We start from the raw sequence: 21,168 nt of genomic DNA, 5'->3' as shown, positions 1-21,168 counted from the left end.
CATCTAGCGATGGTTGGCAGATTCGACCAAGAGACAAATCTCTCTCTAATCGAATCTGATTAGAGAACGATCTGTCAACTGCCCATACACCGCAGGCTGATTCCCGATCATGCTGAAATCAATCCGGAATTGGCCTTGTGACGCTACAGCCGACCGTCTCGCCAGCTCAACACTGTCCCCCCTAAAATGTAATGTGCTAAACCCCCCCCTTCCTCCTGTGCCCAGTGCACTAAACTTTGAGTATTTGTTCACATCTAAAATCGCAATTGCTGATGCCAGCGATTTACGATTTTGTGGGCAATTTTTTTCCCCTCACTGCGGTTTTTTTAAAGCGCTTTTGCAGAGCGATTCAGCTTTTTTCACTTCCTGACTCAAGTCAGGAAGTGAACTCTTTGACCCGGAAATGAATAAATATAATGTATTCATAGAAGCGCTTGGGAAATCTCTATACAAAGCACTTTTTTTTGAGTGCTTTGCGATTTACCTATACCTTTTATTGAGCAAAAACGCTCAGAAAACGGTACAGGCAGCGTTTTGCCCAGGGGATCGGAAACGAACCGACCAGATGAGAACACTCTTATAGGGAATCATGGCACAAGCTTTTTAGGGCGAGTTTCAAAACCGCCAGCGCTTGAAAAAAGGTATGAACAAGCCCAAGCTGCCCATTTTACCTGATCCTACAATAAAACAAGGGGGGAAATACACAAATTGTGGTTACCGTCATAGCTCCCAGCTGTCACTCTTTTGGAGGGACAGTCCCTCTTTCCTCCATGTCCCTCTTTCCTCCTTATTTGTCCCTCTTTCAGGACTTTGTCCCTCTTTCTATGTAAATATATATATTTCTCTACTAAAAAATGTGTGTTGATTGACTCTAAACTTTATTCCCATCCTGTAAATTGATATATTACTAATTTTAAAATGTTACTATGAAAGAAAATGAACCAGGATAGAAAGGACCAGTGTGGTGTGAATTATAAAACCACATATTTTTCTCATGAAATCTGTATTGTATGCGTAACTAGGGGTGTGGTGGGGGCGTGATCAGGGGTGTGGCAGGGGTGTGGCTTAAAGAGACTCTGTAACAAAAATTGCATCCAGTTTTTTATCATCCTACAAGTTCCAAAAGCTATTCTAATGTGTTCTGGCTTACTGCAGCACTTTCTGCTATCACAGTCTCTGTAATAAATCAACTTATCTCTCTCTTGTCAGACTTGTCAGCCTGTGTCTGGAAGGCTGCCAAGTTCTTCAGTGTTGTGGTTCTGCTATGAACTCCCCCCTTCCAGGACCCTCTATGCACACTGCCTGTGTATTATTTAGATTAGAGCAGCTTCTCTCTTCTCTCTTATCTTTTACAAGCTGGATAAATCGTCCTCTGAGCTGGCTGGGCTTTCACATAGTGAGGAATTACAGACAAGGGCAAAGCTGTTTGCAGGAAGAAAAGAGCAGCCTGACACTTCAGTGCATGAGAGATGCAGGGGGAAAGAAACACACAAATGATCTCTTGAGATTCAAAAGGAAGGCTGTATACAGCCTGCTTGTGTATGGATGTATTTTCTATGTGTGGACATACTGTACATCAACCTACTTCCTGTTTTGGTGGCCATTTTGTTTGTTTATAAACAAACTTTTAAAAACTGTTTTTAACCACTTTTAATGCGGCGGGGAGCGGCGAAATTGTGACAGAGGGTAATAGGAGATGTCCACCAACACACTGGTATGTTTACTTTTGAGCGATTTTAACAGTACAGATTCTCTTTAATTGTCTCTCTTTCTCATCTCAAAAAGTTGGGAGGTGTGGTTACCGCTGTGCTGTCAGAATACTTCTAATTGTAAAAGTAACAGCCCTCCCCACCTTTGCTCCTTAAAGCTTCCTGCTTTTTTTCTCCGTTAGCTTTCTGATCCTACAATAAAACAAGGGAGGAAATGCTGGACAATTGAGTAGTGGTCCAATGAAAATCCTCCCTGGGGAGGGCTGATAATTACCACACTTGCAATTAGAAGTATTCTGACAGCACAGCGGTAACTACAATCTGTGCATTTCCCCACTTGTTTTATTGTAGGATCAGGTAAAATGGACAGTTAAAGAGGAACTCCAGTGAAAATAATGTAATAAAAAAAGTGCTTCATGTTTACAATAATTATGTATAAATTATTTAGTTAGTATTTGCCCATTGTAAAATCTTTTAAATCCCTGATTTACATTCTGACATTCATTGCATGGTGACATTTTTACTGCTGGCAGATGATGTCAGAGGAAGGAGATGCTGCTTGCTTTTTTTTTGGGCAGTTGGAAACAGCTGTTATTTCCCACAATGCAACAAGCCTCCCACAGTGTGATGTCAGAACCATGGTGTTCTGTGCCTGTGCAGGCGCAGAATGCTCCTGGCGACAAGAACGAGATGGGGGAGCGTGCCTGGCCAGACTGTGGCTGCGCCGATTGGCCCCAAGTGGAGGATTTTCTGGGGACAATTGTGGACAAACTGGGGGTGGGAGGAGAGCGGCGTGAGAGGGATCAGCCTGGAGAAAGCCCCAGGTATGTATACATTTATACATCACTTTAACAAGCTGACACATCATTGCATTCCGGCGGCTCTGGAGGTGTGTTTAGCTATCAGGGGCAACAAAGGGATGATTTACATACTCAGCAGTGATGCATTGTGGGACACCTGAAATGCTCACTCCAACCTGAATAACCCCAAATACCATCTGTTTGACAACCTAGGCTGTTGGGTTCCACTGCTTGCTGCTTTATACAGTGGGATGCGAAAGTTTGGGCAACCTTTTTAATTGTCATGATTTTCCAGTATAAATCGTTGGTTGTTACGTTAAATGTCAGTTAAATATATCATATAGGAGACACACACAGTGATATTTGAGAAGTGAAATGAAGTTTATTGGATTTACAAAAAGTGTGCAATCATTGTTTAAATAAAATTAGGCAGGTGCATACATTTGGGCACTGTTGTCATTGTATTGATTCCAAAACCTTTAGAACTAATTATTGGAACTCAAATTGGCTTGGTAAGCTCAGTGACCCCTGACCTACATACACAGGTGAACACAATTATGAGAAAGAGTATTTAAGGGGGTCAATTGTAAGTTTCTCTCCTCTTTTAATTTTCTCTGAAGAGTAGCAACATGAGGGTCTCAAAACAACTCTCAAATGACCTGAAGACAAAGATTGTTCACCATCATGGTTTAAGGGAAGGATGCAGAAAGCTGTCTCAGAGATTTCAGCTGTCTGTTTCCACAGTTAGGAACATACAGGTATTGAGGAAATGGAAGACCACAGGCTCAGTTCAAGTTAATGTGACAAATGGTGAGAACAGTCAGAGTCAACCCACAGACCAGCACCAAAGACCTACAACATCAACTTGCTGAAGATGTAGTCACTGTGCATCGCTCAAACATTCGGCGCAGTTTCCACAAGGAGATGCTGTATGTGAGAGTGTGCCCACAGCACAAACAGAGCCGCTTGAGGTATGCTAAAGCACATTTAGACAAGCCAGCTTCATTTTGGAATAAAGTGCTGTGGACTGATGAAACTAAAATTGAGTTATTTGGGCATAACAAGGGGCATTATGCATGGAGGAAAAATAACAGCATTCCAAGAAAAACACCTGCTACCTACAGTCAAATATGGTGGTGGCTCCATCATGCCGTTGGGCTGGGTGGCCAGCGCAGGGACCAGGAATCTTGTCAAAGTTGAGGGACGTATGGATTCCACTCAGTATCAGCAGATTCTGGAGACCAATGTCCAGGAATCAGTGACAAAGCTGGAGCTGCGCCGGGGCTGGATCTTTCAACAAGACAATGACCCTAAACACTGCTCAAAATCAACTAAGGCATTCATGCAGAGGAACAAGTACAATGTTCTGGAATGGCCATCTCTGTCCCCAGACCTGAATATAATTGTAATCTGTGGTGAGCGTTAAAAAGAGCTGTCCATGCTCGGAAGCCATCAAACCTGAATGAACTAGAGATGTTTTGTAAAGAGGAATGGTCCAAAATACCTTCACCCAGAATCCAGACTCTCATTGGAACCCACAGGAAGCGTTTAGAGGCTGTAATTTCTGCAAAATCCGGATCTACTTAAAGAGACACTGAAGCGAAAAAAAAATTATGATATTATGATTTGTATGTGTAGTACAGCTAAGAAATAAAACATGAAGATCAGATACATCAGTCTAATTGTGTCCAGTACAGGAAGAGTTGAGAAACTCCAGTTGTTATCTCTATGCAAACAAGCCATTAAGCTCTCCGACTAAGTTAGTCGTGGAGAGGGCTGTTATCTGACTTTTATTATCTCAACTGTAAGATAACTGTTTACTTTTTCTCTGCTAGAGGAGAGGTCATTACTTCACAGACTGCTCTGAAAGACTCATTTTGAATGCTGAGTGTTGTGTAATCTGCACATATTATAGAATGATGCAATGTTAGAAAAAACACTATATACCTGAAAATAAAAGTATGAGAATATTTTCTTTGCTGCTAATCTTCTAGTAATTATTCATAGTACACAACCAATTCACTATATCATATTTTTTTTTCCGCTTCAGTGTCTCTTTAATATTGATTTCATTTCTTTTTTGTGGTGCCCAAATTTATACACCTGCCTAATTGTGTTTAAACAATTCTTGCACACTTCCTGTAAATCCAATACATGTAATTTCACTTCTGAAATATCACTGTGTGTGTCTCCTATATGATAGATTTAACTGACATTTTTTATCGTAACAACCAATGATTTATACAGGAAAATCATGACAATTAACAAGGTTGCCCAAACTTTCGCATCCCACTATACATATAAGTCAGTACAAATATGAGTCACGTGTTTTTTTCTAGTATGACAGCTCAGACGTTATATGTTTTCATGGAAGGTGAGGCTTTAATACAACATTTTATTTGCCTTTTCAATCAAGGCCTCTAAGCCTTCAAATCCCTTGTGTTGCTTTGTTATTTAGTACGTCTGCGGTGGAGTCCCATAAAAGTGAATGACATCACATTTGATGTAGAGTTTCTTAAAGCAAACCTGAAGCTAAAATAAACATGAAATAATGACTTGTATGTGTAGTACAGCTAAGAAATAGAACATAAGTAGCAAAGAAAAGAGTTTTATAGTGTTTTCAAATTGGCTTGGTAAGCTCAGTGACCCCTGACCTACATACACAGGTGAACACAATTATGAGAAAGAGTATTTAAGGGGGTCAATTGTAAGTTCCCCTCCTCTTTTTATTTTCTCTGAAGAGTAGCAACATGGGGGTCTCAAAACAACTCCCAAATGACCTAAAGACAAATATTGTTCATCATCATGGTTTAGGGGAAGGATGCAGAAAGCTGTCTCAGAGATTTCAGCTGTCTGTTTCCACAGTTAGGAACATAGTGAGGAAATGGAGGACCACACGCTCAGTTCAAGTTAATGCGGCAGACCAAGAAAAATCTCGGATAAACAGAAGCGACGAATGGTGAGAACAGTCAGAGTCAACCCACAGAGTTAAAAAAAAAAAATCAGTTATCTATACAAAAGAGCTTCTCTGAGCTCTTTGACCCACTGGGTTAAATACAGTCCTGTTTTCTGAAGCACTTAAACAGCTAAGAAACAGTGAGAGACAACTTGAGATAAGGTTTTACTGCTGGAAAGTTCAAAGAGTCATTAGTTGTGCTTTGTTTTATAACTTAAAAGACAGAGTGTGCTTTCTAAACTACAAATATGACAGAGCGATGCAATGTTATAAAGAATAACACTATAACTGAAAATAAAAATTGTTTTCTTAGCTGCTAATGTTGTATTATTTATCTGTACTGCACATACAATTCATTATATCATACGCTTTTTTTGCTTCAGGTTTGATTTAATCAGCCATGGAACAGCCAGCAAGTAAAGGGTGCTTGTGAGATCTCTGGCATTGACACTGTTCTTTTCTTAATGGGAAATCCCAGCATGCCTCATGCTGAGCTGTGTCACCTTATTATTAGCTGTTCCCTAGTCATAAGGTGCGTACACACGCACTACTAAAGAGAACGACGGGTCCATCAGACCCTCCCGCTGGGCGGGCGTTCTCCCGACAGTAGTGCTTGTGTACAGTCTGTCTGCAGACTGATGAGGCTGTTTCTGAACGACCGCTCAGCGGGAGGGTCTGACGGACCCGTCGTACTCTTTAGTAGTGCGTGTGTACGCACCTATAGGAGCGTCACTTCCAGACTCAGACATCAGAACACTCACAAGACAATGTTGCTGATGTCCTTGCATTTTGCATGAGACTAGAAAGCTCATCAAGATCACGTGTGGTGGAAAACAGCCCTTAGGCCTGATCCACACTGGCTGCATGGGCTGCGTTAAAGTGAATCTAAAGCCAAGTAAAAAAAATGAGATTAACTCACCTGGGGCTTCCCTCAGCCCCTGCAGCCGATCGGTACCCTCGCAGCCGCGCTCCGATGTTCCAGGACCCGCCGGCGAACACTTACGGTTTGGCTGTCACCGACCGACAGGCATGGGAACGCGAGTGATTGTTCGCGTTCCCAGCCTGTATATCGCCCTCCAATGCTGCTATTGCGGCCTCCTGGCTGCTTACGACATTTCTACAGCAATTCTCATTCACTTGAATGAGAATTGCAAACACAAATGCAGCAAAATCAATGACAAATTGTGGCAAAATCACTGAGATTTTGTCTCATTATACCCCTGGCTTACATCCAGAACCGCTGGTGTATAGTAAGCCTATAGCTTTAAAGGACCACTATCGTGAAATGTATAAAAAACTAAAACTAAAAAAGATTTCTACTGAACAGAATGCTAGTAGAATAGTAAAGGGTTAACAATAAGTTAATAAATAAATCACACTGCTCCTTACACATTCCCGTCTGCGTGATTTTGAGAGGAGTTTACCAACGGAGGCTGTACTCTGGGCTGCATGTATGTGCCTGGCTTAGGTCATGAGATAGTGTTAACCCTTCACTATCCCGTTCAGATAGCATTCTGTTTCGTGATAGTGGCCCTTTAAATTTTACAGAGCCACATTAACCCCACATGCCTGTTTCAGATCTTCCTCAGTGCGTGGCAGGGATTGATATGGGATTGAGTTCCCCAACCCCGTCCTCAAGGCCCACCAACAATACATGTTTTGCAGAAAGCCACAAACATTCACAGGTGGGGTATTTAGTGTCTCAACAGAGCTGATTAACTACCTCTGAGCATTTCCACAAAACACGCACTGTTGGTGGGCCTTGAGGACAGGCTTGGGGAACACTGCGCTATGGGTGTGAGAAACGAGGCAGATGCGGCGAACAGCACCGCCGCCGCAGCTGCCTCCATGCGGCCATCCGTACCCTCGGCGTCCAGGATGCCGAGGACGGAACGTTCTTTCGGGCAGGGGGTCGCCGTAGCACGCGGGCGCGCGCACAGACGGGACCTTTATGCAGGGAGGAAGCCCGTCAGCTGACCTGTCGGTCGGCTGACGTCAGAGGAGTCCCACGCCGCCCGGGATTGGCTGATTCAAGGGGGCGTGCCAGTGGGGTCTCCTCTGCTTCATAAGCCTCCGGGCTTCATTGTAGGATTGTCTGTTGTCGTGAATACTTGCGTGTTAGCGCTCAGACCTTAGGCTAGTTCCCTGGTGTTGATACTAAGGATTTCATACCTAGTCTAGGATTGCTGTATTGCTATTGTTACTTGTAGACTAGTTCCCGGGTGTTGATGCCACGGATTTCACACCCAGACTAGGATATTACTACTGTATTGATCTCCTGTGTATGACTCTTAGCTATTACCTCTGACTCTGATCCTGCCTTCTGATCCTGTACTTTCGCCTATCGGTCTACCTGTTGCTGAACCTCTGCCTGATTACCGTTTACTCTCTTGTCTCACGATTCTGTACCGATACGTATCTTCCTGTTGCTGAACCTCTGTCTGATTACCGTTTACTCTCTTGTCTCACGATTTTGTACCGATACGCACCTCTCTGTTACTGACCCTTGCCTGCCTGACCATTCTACTCGCCACTGGGCCCTCGCCACTGGTGAGGTGTTTACTGCGCCAGCTCCGCTGGTTAAGCAACTCTACTAGGCTATAGTTCAGCCTTAATTACCTGCTCACTAGATATCTGTCATTTTAGTATTACTGTATCTCGTAGGCTGCAGTACAGTTTGACTCACCTACCCCTCGGGTGTTCATTTTCCAGCAGTATATTATGAATCACCCGCTCCTCGGGAGATTCAGCCTCTTCAGTATTGTTTCTCCAGATTGCTGGAACTTGTACGCTAGTGCACGCGGCGTGTACTGATAGTACCTCACCAGCCCCTCTGGTGAGGTTTCTTCAAACTATTAAAGTTACGGTTGCACCCAAACACTTACACTTTATTCGGTGTCCAGAGGTTAGCCATACTTGTACTATTGATGATTCTGCAGATCACTAATAATCAGGTATATATCTGTATTGTCGGTGATACTGCAGATCACCAATAATCAGATACTCTCTGTGTGCTGACACCGACCGTTACAATGGGACAGGGCTTGGTCCAGACCAGAAGAATACCCAAGCAGCTCGGGGTGATCCAAAACCACTAGGATAGTATAGGGGACTAAAAGAGACCAACAGTCCGAAACAGGCTGTCTGCATGTGGGGTTGATGTGGCTCTGTATAATTTAAAGCTATAGGCTTGCTATACACCAGCGGTTCTGGATGCCTGCCTGGCTTTCAGGGGCATAAAGAGATAATTTGCAAATTCAGCAGTAGTGCATTGTGGGTAACCACAGACGTTCACTTATAGCTGAATTATCGCTAGTATCTTCTGTTTTAAGAAGGCAAACCACACTAAGCATTGCTTTTTAGTAGGAGGCCATTCAGTCTCTTTTAGTCCTCTGTACTTTCCTTGTGGTTTTGGGTCACACAGAACTGCTTGGTTATTCTGTTTTCAGTGTAAATAGGGTGTAAAGCCCTTTATAAAACACTTGGATTTTAAGCAGCTGAATGGCTTGGGTCCTTGATGTGTTAGTATTACTGTGTGTCGCAATCCAGGTAATGAGTGCTGCACGTAGCAGATTTGCTCTGCGCATTGTGTTATGTGTATACAGCTCCCAGTGACTATGATCCTGCGCGTTAGCAGAGCCACTCTCTGACCTCATTCTCAGTTTGATTAACCCACTTTCTCCTTGACCCATAAGCAGGCTAGAGAAAGGGCCCTGTGAACTGGTAGCTAATCTCCTTTGCAGAAAACTGTAGGCCTTTGTCGTGAACTTGCACTACGTATTACCCAACCGTAAACACACAGAAGTTATGTCAAGAATCCCTCTCATCGATATTTATGTTTTAGAGGGTGACAAAATAATTGATCTTCTTGCTATCACTTCTGAGAGAGCTTGGCAACAAGATTTATGCATTGAAATGTGCTATCACTGAGGGCTGGTTCACACTAGAGGCGGTTTCGGCCTTTTTTCAAGCGCAGTCGATTTTTAAAATCGCCCACAAAATGCTTGTGCAATGAATCTCTATGAGAAGGTTCATAGCGTGGTCCATGCGCTGTCCGTTCAGCAAAGTGGTGCCTGTATCATTTTTGGGGTGTTTTTGCTATAATGGAAGGTATAGGAAGAGCGCTAAACACTCACAAAACCGCCTTATTCGCATTTTTACATTGTATTCTTTTGCGGGTCAAAGAGTTCACTTCCTGACTTACGTCAGGGAGTGAATTACAAAACTGCTCTGGAAAAGCGCTCAGAAAAGCGCTTTTTACCAGAAACGCAACGCACAGTGGAGCGCCGAGGGGGGGAGCGCACAAAAATGTAAAACGCTTGCGTTTACGATTTTAGGTGTGAATGAGGATTCTGTTAAATGGCTCATTTAGTTTGCATTAAAGGACAACTGAAGTGAGAGGTGTATTTTAAGGATGCCATATTTATTTCCTTTTAAACAATACCAGTTGCCTGGCAGTCCTGGTGTCTTTCATGCACACCTAAAACTAGCATGAGGCAAATCCAGTCAGACTTAAAGGGAACTTGAGGCGAGAGGTGTATGGAGGCAGCCATATTTATTTCCTTTTAAATAATACCAGTTGCCTGGCAGCACTACTGGTTTGTTGGGCTGTAGAAGTGTCACACACCTGAAACAAGCATGCAGCTAATCTTGTCAGAATCTATAGTTAAAATTTTTTGAGGCAGAGGATCAACAGGACTTGCCAGGCAACTAGTATTGTTTTAAAATTAAATATGTCAGCCTCTATATCGCTCTCACTTCAGGTGTACTTAGGTCAAACATTAATCTGCATGCTTGTTTGGGGGCTGTGGCTAAACATTTTATGCCTGTTACACACTTGACTTTTCCGCTAAATTTCAGGTGCAATCAATCATTTCCAACAGGTCTGATCTGATTTCCGATAATGTTTCTGATCGATTCACCAAACCCTTCTGTTCAAAATCGATCAGAAAAATGATCAGAAATCAGATCGGATCTGTCCCCTGCCCTTCCCCCATGGCTTTCCCCCACTGCCAACCTTAACTGTCCTAGCCTAACCTTAACACATCACCTACCAGCCCAACCATCTCTGTTAAAAAAATATTGTGCTTATGGGAGGGGGTCATTGTCACTCACAGTTCCCTCTGTTTGCCGCTGCATGCCTCCCCGTTCCCAGGCCCATTCTGGCTCCCGACCCGATCGACAAGTATGGAAATAATACTGCGCCGCGCATGCGCAGTATTTCCTTTCTGCTCTCGTGACCGCGCTTTTCTGACATTACTTAGACGCATGCGCTCACTCCCATCTCCACAGCATGAACTGCAGAGGGCTTTGGAGTGCGCAACGGCAGGACGTCAGCAAGCCAGGAGCGCGCGTCTAAGTGATGTCAGAGGAGCGCTGTCATGGGAGCAGAAAGGAAATACTGCGCATGTGTGGCGCCGTATTTCCAAACTCGGCGATCGGGTCGGGAGCCAGAACGGGCCTGTGAAGGGAGAACGGAGGCGGCGAACCCGAGGGAGCGGTAAGTGACAACGACCAAACACATTTATTAGAAACTCCCCCAAAAAATGTTGCAACACGTTTCGCAGGCTCAATCCCGCTTCATCAGGCAATACAGGGAGGAGTATCAAGCGATCTGCACAAGGATTCAAGTTAAGCACCTCTGTCTCAATTTCGAATCCACCCTTGGTGGAGGGTTGCTACCCTTTTTTCCTGTCTACAAAGAGCGACTTCTTAAATCCTGAGTGGGGTCTGGATAATCTCCCCACCTGCCTTAGAGTGGTTGCCTAATGGTAACCCTGACTTGTGAGTATCTAGCAATATGAATTTATTGCCACCTTATCCAGTACGTATTACACTATTGGGGCTCTTGGTGTCGTGTTCCCTGTTTTTATAATCACTTCTATAGATGCTTTGAATAGTAGTGATCATTAACAAATGGTTCCCCATCCTCTTCTTGCACCTCTGACACTGTGGTTTTCCCTTATTGGTTTTGGAGAACTGTATCAATTGTTATGTATAGCATGCTTGGGGGGCCCCAAAGCAAAGGGCCCATAACTCCTTAGCTACGCCACTGTAAGGCATGCTATTTGTCTAATGGCCCATACTCACGAGGGACTTTTGTCGCCTCAACACGCGGCGCGCGCGTGTTGCGGCGACAGGTCGCCCGTGAGTATGGGCCGTCGCACGCGCGCGCACCCCGAACTGTCGCCCGCCGCTCATGTCGCCATGCGATTGAAAGTTTCAATCGCATGGCGACAGTCGCCGCCGCACCTCCCCCGCAACTGTCGCTAGTCCGCGTGAGTACGCGGACTAGCGACAGCAACCTCCATTGTATCAAATGGAGCTTCCGGCGGGGGGAGGAGGAACGTCGGCGACAGCTTCCGCCTCGCCGCTGGTCCCTCTTCCGCGTGTGTACGCGGAGGGACCTGGCGAGAAGCTGTCGCCGGCCTGTCGCCCACACGCTCACGTGTGCTGGCGACAGGCAACATTTGCAGCCCGTGAGTATGGGCCATTAGTGAATCAAGCGAGTGTGTGTAGTGCACTGTACAGCACTCACCCGCACGTACTGTGAGTCCTCAGGATCAGGTCACACAGGCCACTTTATGGCTGCAGCTAATCCCTGTGACAAGAAGCTAAGCAGCTGCTGCTGATGTTATAAAAAGGAGCTGGTAACCACTACGGCACACTTATTGCTGCAGCCTTATAACAACGACTTATTGATGCAGCCTTATTGTGTCCTAGTTACCATGGTAACTACATTGAGTAACATTAGCAGCAACTGCTTAGCAACTTGTCGCAGAGACTAGTGACAGCTGATGCTGGATTTTCAGTGCTCAAGACAATCGTTTGTGATAATCTTGGGTGGAAATCCAGCCTCAGTGCAGGTGTCCTGCATGGTGGAAGCAGAACAAATAGGCCATAGGCTGTAAGGTGAATTATGGTTATAGTGGTTCTCAGCCCGTAATTTGGGCGGCGCCGAAAGCCGGGGCCCAAACTACTTTAAAAACACTGTAATTCGGCCAACCAGCGATAGCCATTTGGTCTTAAGGTAGCCACACACCATACAATTTTTTAAATATCTGTTCAATTTAAGAATTGCAATCAATTTTTCTAACTGATTGTAACATTTCAAAAATATGACCAATGTACCACACACCTATGTCCAATTTTTTCCTCAATTATGATAAAAATAATTGGAAACTCAGAGAAAATTGCTAGGGTGTGTATATTAATAAATTAACAATCCAACACACACCATACAATCTTCAGTAGAAATTGAAGAGAAATATCTGGCATTCCGGATCGATTTAAATCGAAAAAAATGGGAAATCCGATCAGATTTTTCAGTCAAATGAAAAAAAAGCTTTCAATGTTTTCGCGAGATACGATCGTTTTTATCGAATTACTGTAAAATCGGATCATTTTATTGTATCATGTGTGGCCACCTTTAGACTTCTCTCTTGTGGGTTGGGCTAGCTTAGGCGGTCTTCGAAAGTGCTTGGGCTTCTGAAGATGGTCCGCTCCATTCTGCGAACGCGCTAGTCGCCTCTCACGAGCGTGCAGTACAGAGCCGCCGATCTTCGGGAGCCTGAGTGCCGACAGCGGAGCTGGCGGGGGAACGAGGACATTGTGAGGAGAACAAGAAGGTTCTATAGGACCCAGAGCCTTCCCTCTCCTTTAGGTAAGTATCTGTTTTTTTATTTTATTTACGCTTCAGACTTGCTTTAACCACTTGAGGACCCTAGGCTTTCACCCCCCCTTGCCCCCCGTGACCAGGCCATTTTTCACAAAAAGGACCAAAGCCACACAACTCGGCACACAAGTGGTTCCCTCCCCCCTTTTCTGCCAACCAAAAGAGCTCTCTCTTGGTGGGCTCTGATTGGTGGTGCAGTGTAATAAATTTTGCTATTTTACTCAGCCCTCCCTTCCTCCCCCTGCCAGCCAATCACTGTGATCGGCTGTCGGCTGTCATAGGCTTCAGCCTATGACAGCGGATCACCCCTTAGCCTGCCAGTGGGACAGCCGTGTCACACGGCTGTCCCCAGTACAGCGCTGCATTAGATCGCAGCGCTATATGGACTAAATAGACGGCGGTTTCGCCATCTAACAGTCTCCTAGCGGTGATCGCTGGGAGACTGAAGGCGGAGCAGAGCTCCGTCATCCATGCGGAGATGTGCGCTCCTGCAAATCCCCGCCCCAGGATTTGACGCCAATTACCGTTAGGCGGTCCTGGGGCTGCCGTCTTGATCACGCCCATTGGCGTTAGGGGGTCCCCAGAAGGTTAAGAGGGTAAAACTACAGTATACGAATGAAATAGGAGCACTGGCTGCTGTGGGTTACTGCACTCTGAATGAGCCGTTAACTCATGTGGCACAATTTTTACCATCTCCTCAGGGCTGCTGCGTTCTGCGCTTGCAGTGGTGGGGCTTCCCTAAGCAAAGAACATACTTGTCTCAAATGGCATCTCCCTTTCAAAATTAGCATTGTTATGTGACCATCTTGTATCACAGTAGTAAATTATTGTCTCCCTCTTTAAAATAACATTCTGTCATCTCTACAAAGGAGTTCAAAAGGTGATGCACGGATGGGTGGAGTCCTATTTGAGATTTCACAGCTGAGTTCACAATGTGTCCCTTCTCTGTGCTGCCCTGAGAGGGGTTTCATGCCTCAGTCACATTGCAGGAGAGAACAACATGTTTCAGACCTTCAAAGGTTCCCTAGGTTACAGCTTTGTGAAGAGGAAACAGGACTGTTATGATGAGAACAAATCGTCACTCTGACACCAGGAGACACAGCCTATGAAAACTGAGAAGCTGAGAGGTCAAACACAATGTCATACAAGGTCACATGTTACAGTCATTCTAAATATATATGTTCTTCCCACAACCTGAACACTTGACTGTAGGTTAAATGGCCTTCTGATTCCTATATTGATTTTTATGTGTGGTTGGGTTTATTGGTGTGTGAATTTGTTTGCGGTATATAACAGAACAAAACATTAGGGAATGTAAATTACAGAACAAGTACAGCGAGTTATTATTATTATTATTTATATAGCACCGACATCTTCCACAGCACTGTACAGAGTTTATTGTCTTGTTACATAACTGTCCCTCAGAGGGGCTCACAATTGAATCCCTACCATAGTCATATGTATGTATCATATAGTATATGTATTGTAGTCTAAGGCCAACTTTACAGGGAAGCCAATTAACTTATCTGTATGTTTTTGGGGTGAAACCCACACAGACATGGGGTGAATATACAAACTCCGTGCAGATAGTGCCCCAGCTGGGATTCAAACCAGGGACCCCACACTGGGCCACCATGCTGCCCATAGGAAGTAGACCTTCCCTGACCAGGAATCGAACCCAGGCCGCAGCAATGAGCGCACCAAATCCTAGCCACTAGACTAGACCATCAAAGATATGGTATCTGGTGAATGGTGAAAAGATAAGTTAAAGAGTAACTGTCAGGCTGCAGAAGCTAATTTAAACCTCTATTCTCCTGTGTTAAACAGTTTAGAAGGAAGCCATAAAGCCATTAGTGAAGATAAAAATCTCAGTTACCTTTGATGTGTGCTTATCAGAAAGGCTGTTATAGACCCATAAGGACGCAAGCCGCATACTAAACTGCAAAGCATTCTGGGGCCCTCCCCTCGGCTGCTAATGAGACGTTACAGCAGCTTGTAATCAGTCCAGCGCGTAGCACTGATAAATCTCCGGGCAGAGTACACTGCAGGAGTCAGCTATTGTTCCTAGCCACATGGCTCATTAATATTCACTGCACACTGTGTTGTTCAAGTACGAGCTTATCTGTGATCAGGAAGCAGGCAGGACATGACGACATATTTGATAGAAAAACATGGAGCCTGCCATGAGCTGTCAGGAGCATCTATCTCTGCATATACTATATACAAATTCTGTGAAATCCAAACGTGGACAGTGAAATGCATATGTAATGTAAGTACAGCCAATCTTTAGCTACTGATATATGTGTTTATTTTCTCTGAGACCTTATACCTAACAGCTCCTCTTTAAGCTACAACAGAGTGACCAACAAGATACTAGCATGGTATATGGGCAGGGCCGGTTCAAGTAACAATTGGGCCCTAGGGCAAAATTAGCCTGGGGGCCCCCCAACAGACATCCCCAACCAAAAAGCGTCATTAGAGGCCCTTTGTTGCAGCCAAATTTCCCTCCTGGGCCCCTGAGCTGGCTGCTGACCCTCCCCCAATCACCTCCCAACTTAACAGACTCTGCAGAGTCCCTGGGGAGCAACAGTTAAGATGGGGGAGGGACACCTTGGGGACCCCTACAGGCCCTGGGGCAATTGCCTAATTTTTCCTATGGTAGCTCCGGCCCTGTATATGGGCAGATAAACCAAAACATTTAAATAAATGTCCACTATTTTTAAAAGTATTGTAAAATGGAACCGGTGCGTTCACAGGAAGCGGTCAAGGAATGCACCCAAAGTGCAGTGACCTTGTGGTGCCTTCAAGTACTGTAGTATTTGCTAAAAGGATAATCTGTAGCCAGGGAGTCTATGGATACTTAGTAGGCCTTGACTTCTGCCATACCTTGCCCCTTCTCAATGTAGGCTCTAGCCCATCCAAAGCCCAATGTTCCAGCCTCTGCTGGCCATGAAGCCCTTCTATAGGACTTTAACTTCTGCAAGTAACTCCAGGTTGGGCAGAAGTTGAAGTCTGTTGTTTAGGATCTGACCAGCATCAAGCAAATCCCAAGAACCATATAAAGAAGAGTTCTTCACCCTCTGACAGCATTGCTTATTTGATCACCCTTTGCTGTATGATAGCTTATTCTTAAACCTGGACAGGCAAATGTTTCCATCTAGCCAGAGACCTCACACTCCTAGATTATTTTCATTGATAGTATAATAGTATATTTCCACACAATTTAAACATTTGATGCAGCCATTCCACAGAAATTCACGATACTGACTTCCCTGAAGTCTAGCGCTATCAGTAGACTTGGAAATGCTTTGCTCAAAATCACCACCTGAATCCACCCTACTCCTTCCTCCAGTTGGTGGGGTCAGTTCTTTGCTTATAGAAGACTGCCCACCTCCCAGCTACTCTCTGATTTCATCATGTGGAGGGAAGATGGGATAAACTGCCTCTCCTTGTCCTGAATCTGCGCTGAATCTGTCTATTAGTCTTTCTAAACAATCTATTTAATTGCCACAGCTTAGAAGAACTTCAAGAAATGTTACACATGCAGGCTTTCTGATGTGAAATATGTCTGAAAACAGGTACCCAAGGGGTTAAAAAACACAGCCTGGGTATTCCGGAAAGCCTTTTTTGTTCCCTCCTCTCGCTGCTGCCTGGAAGGTCTGTCTCCATTAACTTTGCTGTTATCTGCTCTCTTATCACCTTTTCTAAATAGACAGTATTCTCGGTCCCAATACTGCCTGCTCTAATCTTTATGAATTGACATTTAGTGACCTGTTGAGATAATCACTGCACAAGGCGGTAATTTACCTCACTGCTCGGGAATGTCAGCTTTTCATGCAGTAACAGCCTTTATGAATTGACATTTTGCTAAGTGGTCTGTAAAGTCTGCTGTTTTGAGCATTACCGCATGCGGGAATGCTTTATGAATCGACCCCAATCAGGGGCGTAACTAGGCCCCACCGGGCCCCACTGCAGAATTTCAGAGCGCCCCCCCCCCTCCCTGGGGCCCGCTCGTGGCCATTTTGTGGGGGCTGAAGGGGTGGCAGCATGAGGGGAAAGCCTTGGCCACAGTCGGCGGGGAGAGGGGAAGTTTCCCCCTCTCCCTCACCTCGGGGCTCTCCCCTCTGCGCTCCCCTCCAGCTAGTTACAGTGTGGGCAGCGGCGGGCAGATACATACCTTCTTCCATGCGTTCCACCGCAGACTCCTCGCTCTGGTGGCTGACGTCACTTCCGGTGGATCGCACGGAAGAAGGTATGTATCTGCCCGCCGCTGCCCACACTGTATCTAGCTGGAGGGGAGCGCAGAGGGGAGAGCCCCGAGGTGAGGTAGAGGGGGGGAACTTACCCTCTCCCTGCCGACTGTGGCCAAGGCTTTCCCCTCATGCTGCCACCCCTCCAGCCCCCACAAAACGGCCACGAGCGGCCCGGGGGGGGGGGGCGCCCCCCCCCCCGCGGTAGCATGGGCTGCAGGGCCTATTGTTACGCCACTGACCCCAATGTGCATTAGAAAACATGAGCCTGAACTTACACCTCTTGCCATTATTGCACTGTGTATGGCCATGTTTACAACGTGAATGGAAGAAATCTAGCTATTTTATCTCCTCTTGATCTTTTAGCATAGAGGAGACAATCCTGTCACCTGCAGCAATGACTTCTCACGGCAGCCAGGGCCTGACCCATCCATCGATCATGTGTACAAATGACAGTCATTGTGCATACAGATTGTACAGTGGAAGGAGGAAGTGGCCTGAATGAAGGTACACAATCAGCCTGCTGGGGCGGAGGTGTCTGAGCACTCCTCCGATAGCTTTCACTGCCCTGACATTTCTGACACACCATTTGTTTGGCCTGTCTCTGGTTTCTCCTGTCCCTATATTTAGCCAGGGGCTAGTGACAGCTGGCATACACGCCAGTTAAAAATACAGAGTGCTAACAGAATGACAAGGACAGAGTAGTTCAGAATGATTCAGTCTGTTTCTGATCCCCTCCCCAACACAGAGTCTGTAATTTCTTTCTGGTCATTTATGCAGCACATTCGATATGGACTTTACTTGTAGAGCAACAAGGCTATTACTAAAATAAGCAGCACTGTGACTAAGGAGATTGCTTTCTGGTTTTGCAGCCCTGGGTTCACATGTAAGCAGCCCAGGGCGTTGTGTCCGTTAAATAAAGGCGCCTGGGAATTTAGACACCCACTAAAGACTGATATTTTACTATGGCCAAACCTAATCCTACTTTCACACAAAGCCCTCCCATCCTCCCCCCGAATGCCTAACCCTGACGGCCCTTTTCTACTAGCAATCGCAATTTCTAAACGCTAGCGATTGCGCCTTGTCACTTTTTTTTAACACATTGCATATGCAATGCACTTGCATTGCAAAATTGTGGTAAAAATCGCTACCGCGATTCCTATGTTAAAGTGGCAACCCTAGCGAAATAAAAGACTGGTTTTGACGGATCCACTCGGCGGATCGGTCAACACCAGCCTTATCAGCCTGTCGACAGACTATACACACGGGCAAACTGTGGTCAGAAGGGCCGCCCCGTGGACGGGTCTGACGACCCGTAGTTTGAAGAAATCAGGCATATATACGCACCTTTTGTCTGCTGTATCAAATCTAGCAGGAATTGCATACATTTAGCAGCATTCAGGTGGGAGGCTTTGGTCGGATCGTAGATTATGTCACTAGCAAGGACGCCCCATGCAGGCACTGCTCCCACAGGGGTCCCACCCTAACCACTCACCTGTCACCCGCATCCTGGAAGCTGCAAAAAAAAATGTAAATCATAAACACTGGTTCACACGACAGTCAGGGGTGCTGGAATATTCCACAGACTGGAACCCCTAAAGCACCATTCGATATCCAGAGGGAGATGCATGTGAGCCCTGGAACTCTGATTCCCGGTCTGTGGCAGAGGGATGTACGATTACCTCCGCCCGAAGCCTCCCACCTGAATCGAGGAGCTAACTGGGAGTGTGCATTTTTTTGTGTGTTTTGCAGTCAGCATTCAGTTTAGAGGCAGTGTGGGTGATTCCCCTGGTGGCGAGAATTCCAGGGCTTACCTGTATCTCCCTCTAGGTATCACATGGTGGTTTAGGGCTCCCGGTCTGTGGCAGGTTCTCGGACCCCTGACTGTCGTGTGAACCAGTGTTTATTTTTTTCATTGCAAGTGTTAATCAAGCAGTTTTATGCATGTAAATGAAGCAATCGAATTACAGTCAAATGCAGAGGCAGTTTTCCTCAAGCAAATAGAAGCTACACACTTCTGTCTGGCCGAACAAACATTGCTGATAACAGGATAGTGCTGAAGAGTTCAAAAGGATTTTATTTCTCATTTTTAAAGTATACATAAGCTGAATAAAATAATGGCAGATTTAAGTACCTGGGGCTTCCGGCAGCCCATAGAAGCCTATGTGTCCCTTGCCACAACTCCACTCTCAACCAGTCTCCTAGGGTCTCCTCCGTGGCTTTACACATGCAGGAGCATGCGGATGCTCAGCTCCCGCTCCTGTGGCAGGGAGCTTCCTGCACAAGTGCAGCACTTCTGCGCCTGAGCAGAATGCTCCTGTCTACGGAAGCGCACCCAAAAGTGCCGCAAGGGAACCCCAATGGACTGGCTGAGAGTTGAGCTGCAGCGATGGACATACAGGCTTCCAGGAGATGGAGGAAGACTCAGGCTGGCAGCGGTGGTGGTCTCCAGAAGGCAGTGGCTCCCTCTTCTTAGGTATCTAATTTTTTTGTTCTAATCCACCTCAGGGTTCTCTTTAAAGAGACACTGAAGCGAAAAAAAAAAAATTATATAATGAATTGGTTGTGTACTATGAATAATTACTAGAAGATTAGCAGAAAAGAAAATATTCTCATACTTTTATTTTCAGGTATATAGTGTTTTTTCTAACATTGCATCATTCTCTAATATGTGCAGATTACACAACACTAAGCTTTCAAAATGAGTCTTTCAGAGCAGTCTGTGAAGTAATGACTTCACCTCTAGCAGATAAAAAGAAAACAGTTCACTTACAGTTGAGATAATAAAAGTCATATAACAGCCCTCTCCACGACTAACTTAGTCGTAGAGATTAATGGTTTTTTTGCATAGAGATAACAACTGGAGTTTCTTAGCTCTTCCTGTACTGGAAACAATTAGACTGATGTATCTGATCTTAATGTTTTATTTCTTAGCTGTACTACACATACAAATTATAATATCATAATTTTTTTTTCGCTTCAGTGTCTCTTTAACTTAAAAATAATACTAATACCAAACTTAAGGAAAGTTTTGTTTATCATTACTACTACACCTACAAGTAATGATTTCATAAGTTTATTGTCACTTCAAGTGAACCTCCAGACTAAAAATCTACTCGGCAGCCCTGAAAAGGCTTGGTGTTTCTTTAAAGGAGAACTGTAGTGAGAGATATAAGGAGGCTGCCATATTTATTTCCTTTTAAACAATACCAGTTGCCTGGCAGCCCTGCTGATCCTCTGCCTCTAATACTTTTAGCAATAGACCCTGAACAAGCATGCAGCAGATCAGGTGTTTCTAACATTTTTGTCAGATCTGACAGATTAGCTGCATGCTTGTTTCTGGTGTGATTCACTCAACTGCTGGTGTGATTCACTCAACTGCAGACAAATAGCTCAGCAGGGCTGCCAGGCAACTGGTATTACTTAAAAGGAAATCAATATGGCAGCCTCCTTTATACCTATCACTACAGTTCTCCTTTAACAGTTTCACAGCATCAGAACTTTGTTTTTCTAACCCAAGCATCATTTTTAGCTGCACAGAAGAAAAATGCCCGGGCATTTTCCCCCTGATGCTGTGCAATGCTTGATGGGATTTCTGATGTTGTTGTTCTTCTTCTGCTGTGCAATTTTTTTTGTAATTTTGAATTTGAAGCCTAGCGTGCGCAGCTAGGAGGGGTGATCAGGACACAGGACAGTTGGAACTGTGTCTCCTGTTCCCTGTCACCTCCTTTCAACCAAAAACATGGCTGCCCCCATGAAAAAGATGGCTGCCCCCATG

The 21,168-nt window shown here is 45.1% G+C and overlaps 1 protein-coding gene across 1 annotated transcript in view; it reads left to right on the top strand.

Annotated features, from left to right (window-relative positions):
- LOC137534143 (hexokinase-1) overlaps nt 1-21,168 on the top strand; it is a 128,435-nt gene that overhangs the window by 42,500 nt on the left and 64,767 nt on the right. The gene's annotated exons all lie outside the window — the stretch shown is intronic.

This window comes from Hyperolius riggenbachi, chromosome 10 (assembly GCF_040937935.1).
Source record: "Hyperolius riggenbachi isolate aHypRig1 chromosome 10, aHypRig1.pri, whole genome shotgun sequence".
Taxonomy (NCBI): domain Eukaryota; kingdom Metazoa; phylum Chordata; class Amphibia; order Anura; family Hyperoliidae; genus Hyperolius; species Hyperolius riggenbachi.
Note: the sequence above shows the minus strand (reverse complement) of the source record. Positions and strands in the feature narration are given on the sequence as shown.